The 7383-nt window shown below is 46.0% G+C and overlaps 1 pseudogene across 1 annotated transcript; it reads right to left on the reverse strand.

Moving 5' to 3' along the window:
* Positions 1–1749: 1749 nt before the first annotated feature.
* Positions 1750–6720, reverse strand: LOC123425441 (annotated as a pseudogene). The gene is made up of 4 exons (XR_006621833.1): positions 6093–6720; positions 5923–5976; positions 3170–4002; positions 1750–2084 (listed from the first exon to the last, which is right to left on the reverse strand). The product of XR_006621833.1 is annotated as an uncharacterized LOC123425441 (transcript).
* Positions 6721–7383: the final 663 nt, after the last annotated feature.

A 7383-nucleotide genomic window follows, 5' to 3' on the forward strand; every position in this document is an offset into this window, starting at 1 on the left:
ATAATTGCTACTATCATCTTTCAACTTAGTTTTCTCTAGGAGCATATAAAAAATACGCGGAAGCTACAGCGCGAGCTATTGTTCTACAACATACTTTGCAAATACAACTTAGACTATGTTCATGATAATGAGTTTAATTAATCATATTACTTCAGAACTCCCACTCAAATCAACATCCGTTGGGTTGTTCGAGTCTAACATGATCCAAATCCACCAACCCAAGTCCGATCATCACGTGAGATGAGGTGGTTTCAATGGTGAACATGTCCATGTTGATCATATCTACTATGACTCATGTTCGACCTTTCGGTCTCCTGTGTTTCGAGGACATGTTTGTACATACTAGGCTCGTCAAGTTTAACTCAAGTGTTCTGCATGTGCAAAACTGGCTTACACCTGTTGTATGCGAACATGGAGTCTATCACACCTGATCATCACGTGATGCCTCGAAACGATGAACCTTCGCAACGGTGCACACTTCGGGAGAACACAATTTTATCTTGGAATTTTAGTGAGGGATCATCTTATAATGCTACTGTCATCCTAAGCAAAGTAAGATGCATAAAATGATTAACAACACATGCAAATCATATAAGTGATATGATATGGTCATCATCATCTTGTACTTTTGATATCCATCTCCAAAGCACCGGCATAATCTCCATCGTCATCGACAATGACACCATGATCTCCATGTCGGGAAGGCTTGTCTTTGGTTGAAGATTTGGGGCTACAAAACTTCGTCCTCGCTTCGATTCCAAACAACTAGTCAATGATATTTAGAGGAAGAGTTGCACAGACCATGGAGCTATCACTCGAGAGATTAATCAGAGAGCCTCCTTATTTTATTGTAGCTTCGTTTGCGATGCCGATAGGCTAGCCAATTTTTCTCTTGCACTAGATCAAGGTGTAGCGATGCCGATAGGTTAGCCAAGTTTTCTCTTCCATTAGATCAAGGTTGACATGTCTGGTTTGTCGAGCCTGCCGATAGGTTAGCCAAGTTTTCTCTTCCATTAGATCAAGGTTGACATGTCTGGTTTGTCGAGCCCCATGATCCATTTCGTATCCAACATCTTGTGGATTTTGAGCAATATTAAACTTGGTTTAACCCCTAAAAAATAATCATGAGCGCATGTTCTTTTTAAAAATCTTGTGGATTTTGAGCAATATTAAACTTGGTTTAACCCCTAAAAAATAATCATGAGCGCATGTTCTTTTTAAAAAAGAAAAACTTGGTGCACGATCTCAACTAAAAGAAAAATCTAGAGCAATGTAAACTGTGTACTGTAGATGAAGTACAGGAAAGAGCCAAAGAACTTGGGGGATGTTGGCAAAAATGTACTTCACATAACTTCATAATACAAATATGTGGATATCTCACAGTATAAAATGCGACGAATATGGCATTTACTTCATAGTAATACAAATCATGCAACTTGTATAATCTCCAACTCCAAGCCTCCTACATCAATTAGACAAGGCTCCTATTTTCAACAGTGGACAACATAAAGAATCAGCAAATATTGGAAATGAAAAACAGAACCTAGCATTAAAGGAACAGTACAGATCAATGTAAGTTTGAATGTTAAACCAGATCTCAATAACAACAGACCAATTATGCAGTTGGAAATAGCATCATTACACACTAATAGATTTTGTCCCAAACAAAGGGGCCTAATAGGTCAATTCTTTCCTTCGCAATTTTTTATAGCAGCGAAACACAAATCGAGTCAGTAGACGAAAAAACAATGCAGGTAGGAACAGCACATGAATATATGAGGTCCAATATAGGCACCAATTTTACAACTCGGTCTCATCACGCCTTGCTACATATGCTCTGCACATGTAGGACAAGACCAAAGGTCGGCATGGTCATTACAATGACGAGAACAGGTAACATGGAATCAATCAACAGACAAGAGCACAGAGAAATAGCATTTTCATCAGACAACACTGCAGTTAGATGAAAGCTAGCTGCACGTTCTTCTCGCCTTGCAGTTTTGCGCGCCCATGACTTCTCGCCGTTAGACACAACCAAGATTCAGCAGCAATAGGCCACAAGCCCCAGGACTCCATCTTGCAACCTGTCACCAACAGTGGCTATATTCAGAACATATTTCTTCACTTCCAAAGAAACATATTTTCAGTGCAAAACGGGAGCCATTTATGGTCATGGTTGAATAGCCTGCTCTGGTTGAACAGCCTCTCTTGCAATTCTGTTCATTGTCAAAAGATAGATGTCCTGTTTACTGATACGTTGCACTATCATCACACAAGTAAGTTTAAATTTATGCTGCCTGCTACCAAAGTTTGTTTTATTAGCTAAAATATAGATAGAAAAAGTTATTAGGTTGGTACATCACACATTTATAGATATATAAGCAGTGCAGTTTCTCCCCAAGATTTTACAGAGAGAAACAAGGGGGGATAGGTGGCTCGAAAATATGACCTGTCTAAGAATAAACGGTTAGTATGCTTGATGCGGATTTAATAGAACATGGGAAAATAAAAAATTGTGATTCACTAAATTAGTTACAACCATGATTCCGACTTAATTCAAGGAAGTACCATGCACTAGGATAAGTAGATGAGAGGTAGAGGTCAACCTAGTGAGCTTTCTTGCTGATATAAACATAGCTACTGATCATTGTTTCAACCGTGTATCAAAAACAATCGTGTAAACGTACGAGATCAATTTAAAATATTGAAGGAAGCATTTTACACAACGTTCCAACAACTGTTTGCTGATTCTTTTGCAGTTTCAGGAGGTAAATATCATGCGATGGGTAAACCACACATATGCAAGATTAAAATAAAACTGAACTAGCCATGTAGCACCTTTATGTACACAATACAAATAGAGCACTGATAATTCTATGACTATGTTCATTCAAATTGTCGTCCCATAGAAACCGGTATTCATAAACAGATTGAAGAGTTAATCAGCCAGCATGACCAAACAATGGACATGCTTGAGTTTACAGTTTGCATCTTCGTAAGGAAAAAATAAGTATCAGTCTGTATACCAACAGATATCATAAAGGAATCTATTTGATTCTCTTCACAAGTAGTAATAAGCAATAAAAAATCAACCTTTGAAGATAAAGCTAAGCTGCACTTTGAAAATTAAACTAATGACAGCAACCAAGAAAACATAGCATATCATCACCTGATCAATGTTCCTGATGATTATTCCTCTGGTGCCTCCTCAGAATCCGAGAGAGGTAGCAGGGTACCCAAACCAATAACATGTCCATTCAGGCATACAAAGTACTCCACGGAATCATCGTAAGCACCCAGCCTGGCGGAAGCACTAGCAGGCATCATATCTGCGTGCAGCATGTTCCATAGCTTAGCCTTGCAATAGGGGCAAACCTCCGTTTGATGGAACCTAGCCTGCTTCTCAATCAGGATCTTTTTGACCCTTGAAGTAGCAAACGACTTGAAGATGCCACGGAAAAAACCCAAGTCACCTTCTTCCCCCTGATCAAGATGTTCGCATGGATCGGACACATACAAGACATCCATCCTACACTGCAGAGGCAGGAAGCTCTTGCCTGCGGTCCTTGAAAAGCGCGTCCTGAAAACAAAGTGCCCAGGGACATGAATGTTTCCAAACAAGCCCCCCTTGGTGCAGCCATTGCAGTAGATGAGCAGCTTCCCGAGCGCCTTCCAGTTGCCGTCGACAATGTGGCTGCCGTCGGAATGCAGATCCAGCATCATCTTGGGCGCCCTGGCATGGCAGAACTCCTTCCACAGCACCTGCTTGGCGACCTCGTCGAACCACTTGCAGACGCAGGAGAGGTTGGCGATCAGCCTGGGGTTCCAGTTCATGTGGCGGAAGACGAGGAACAGCGCGTCCTCGCTGAGGTGGCCCTTGGTGCAGGAGCAGGACGCCGAGTGCGTGCAGCGGTGCTGCTTCACCACCAGCACCATTTTCAGCAGTCAAATCGCTCCTGCAGCGGCCGACGCCTACCTCCCCATGCGCCCCCGCCTTCTTTCCTGCTTGGATTTAGCAATTCAGTCACACGAAGAGCATTCCATTCAATCGCTACTCACTAACTGCCATAACAGATCAGATAAAGGTTAATCCGCCCTCGGTGACCACGAGCTACAGCTAATCGTTACGACACCGGGAGCGGATCTAGATGCTGCGCCTGTCGTGAACCCAAAAATCTGTGCAAGTTATTAATCCTGATGAATCCATCACCGGATGGCTAGAAAGCTCGTACCTAGAAAACCACCGCCCAAGGCCGCGGACGGGGTGTACGCGCCGAGGTGGAACTGGGACGGCGACGGCGGCCGCGGCGGCAGGAAGCGCGGGAGGCGGAGGCGGCGACGCCGGGCTACGGCGCGGCGGTAGGTCTTGGGGCGCGGCGGTGGCGGAGCGAGTGAGATATTTTTAGAGCGACATTTGGGTGGGATTGGAGGTCGGGTAGGGCAGGAGCTTGAGAGCGGCGTGCGGGAGGAAGGGATCGGGGATGAAGAGGAAAGGGACGGGGAAGGGCGGAGGGGAGAAAAAAATATGGCGGCTGCGGCGGGGTGGAGGCTGGCTTTTGACGGTCTGGATCGTTCGGCTGGTGGATGGAGGGCTGATATTCGACCGACCCGAGAGGAAGCAGACGATTTTCGTCTGGTCATTCGGGGATGGATGAGTTCATGCATGTTTCCTTTCGCCGTTTTAATTCGTTCTTGTAGGGGATTATTCATTTTAGTTGTTTTATTAATAACTCACCTCTAAAAAAAACTTGGTAGTCTTTTTCTTGGTTTCATCTTAGTCGTGTTTTTCTGGTGATCCGTGACTATAGATATAGATTTACCATGAAAAATATTCTTTACCGCAAGTGTATCTTTAATATCAGGACATGTCCAATGCATGACCCTAACAATAAGATAGACTTTCTAAGCGTTACACCGATCATCGAATTACGGAGTCGACTATAAGATTGACGTAGGATAAGGCGGCGGACGCTCGGTCAAAAGGTAAAGCATTTAGTGCAATAGATGCCGATTTTTGCAGTCTACTCTAAATGAGCATATGTGCATGTGAAACAAAATCATTTACCTTGAATGTGTCTTATTGCTTTAATATTTCATACTCCCTTCATTTTTAAATATAAGTCTTTTTTAAAAAATTTACTAGAGACTACATACCAAATAAAATAAATGAATCTACACTATAAAATATGTATATATACATTCATATGTAGTCTTTTAGTGAAACCTTCAAAAAGACTTATACTCCCTCTATAAAGAAGGAGTATTTAAAAATGGAGGGAGTGAATTCACGATGCGGCAACGACACCTAACGCAGACAGAGTGAAGAAGAATGTGCGTTGGCGCAGGAGACACCATGGCAGGTGCCCACTTGGGCTCTCCAAGTGGCCAACTCGGCAACTGGCAACCCTACCGCGCATCCATCCATCGCTTTCGCTCGCGTACTACGCGTTGCTCGCCATCATTGTCGCCCACTTGCACGCTCGTAGGCTAAGCAAGCCTGGTAAAAGCCCACGTATGATAGCGGGCCTCATCGAGTAACAACACGCACCTTTTGTTTTACTGATCACCGCACATATACAGTGGAAAAGAAAATAATTCTCGTACATAATAGGTACTTCGTAGATCTAAATCGACAGCACACATGGATGTATAAGACACTAACTTATATTAAGATGTAAAGATATCTTATCCCTAACTATACCGAAAGTACTGTAGTATGTAGTATGTGATTGACAACTAATTCATCGTCTCGATCGGACTTCATATCGATGGATCCTCTTGCTTCTGCTGCTTCCTCGAACTGCTCAGCACCCTTGCTTCTACAGTGATGGCTCTGCAAAGGAAAAAACGACAGATTCAACACGAGCTAGCATGGCCAAATTATTTCTTGAAGGCAGAATTTCTAGAGGAAACAGTAGTTACTTGGAGATGGGGCTGCTGGGGTGGTAGGAGGGTCCAGTGGTGGCACAGGTGCCGCTGTCATAGCGTCGACAAAAATTCAATATTCCTCCAATCATGCACGTAATCCACAAAATAACAATGCCAAAAATAGACACATGATACATCAGTGAAGATCGGCTACGATGACTTACTGGCGCACTGGGCAAGCGTCTGCATTGGCAGCGGGACGGCGCAGTTTCCCGGGAGGGACATCATGCGCATGAAGTCCATGGGCGCGGGCATGATCTTGTTGATGTCCCCGTTCAGGCCGTGGCAGAGGCAGATAGGGGCGATGTCCACCAGAGACTTGAAGGCGCCGCAGCACGCGGCCGGGGGCGTCGCCACGCTGGTGTTGGTGAGGTAGCCCATGCATGGCGTCAGCCCCATCAACGGCGTGAGGCACTCCGTCGGCTGCGACGGCGGCGAGACCGTGGCTGGTGGTGGGGTGACCGGTGGTGGTGAAGCAGGGACGGATGGGGTTGGGTTGGTGATCACTGGGCTCGGTGGCGGCGGGGAAGCAGGGACGGATGGCGGTGGGCTGCTGATCACTGGGCTCGGTGGCGCTGGGGAAGCAGGGACGGATGGGGGTGGGTTGCTGATCACCGGGGTCGGCGGCGGCGGTGGGGAAGCTACGGGAGGAGGCGGCGATGGCTTAACGACCGGGGCGCAGGCGGGCTTGACTCTGATGGCGGACAACGGCTGCGCGGCCGCGAGCAGGACGGCCAAGGCGAGGAGCAAGGCGGCGGCGGGCTTGGATGGCGCCATCTCGTGCATGAACTGCTTGGAGCTTTTCGATCGGCTACTACGTTTGAGGTTTGTGGTGCGAAGAACCCACGGGGTGGCACCCATTTTATAGGAGGGAATGGCGATGAGATAAGGCGTTTGAACCGCACTGGTTGCATTGCAGCAACATGGGAGTATATCTTAGTCGATCTGAGATGAGGCGTTTGAACGGCATTGGCTGCATTAAAATGGTGACGGCAACGGTGAAACAAGGTGTTGGAGCGAAGGATTCCTCAAGTTTTACGGCACATGACAAGATATCACCGTGCTATTACGGCTGCAGATAGATTGTTAAGAGTAAAGTTCACCCGATATACCAACCACTAGTAGAAAACAGGGCTTCGGTTTAGGGTTAAAATCACATTAGTCCCGGTTCACTCATGAACCGAGACCCATGGTGGCATCGGTTCCGGTTCGTCAGGCCAGGGCGTCGGTCGGGCCTCATGGGTCATTGGTTCAGGTACGTCTGACCCCTTTGGTCTCGGTTCCAGACACGAACCGGTATCAATGGGCCTCGCTCCTGGCCCATGACCATTGATCCCGGTTTGTGTCCTTTAGTCCCGGTTCCAGTCACAAATCGGAAACAATGGTTGGCCTATATATACCCCCTGTCCATTAGCTTTGTGGGGCACTTCTCTGTTTTTTTGGCAGGCCGTGAGA

This window comes from Hordeum vulgare, chromosome 2H (assembly GCF_904849725.1).
Source record: "Hordeum vulgare subsp. vulgare chromosome 2H, MorexV3_pseudomolecules_assembly, whole genome shotgun sequence".
Taxonomy (NCBI): domain Eukaryota; kingdom Viridiplantae; phylum Streptophyta; class Magnoliopsida; order Poales; family Poaceae; genus Hordeum; species Hordeum vulgare.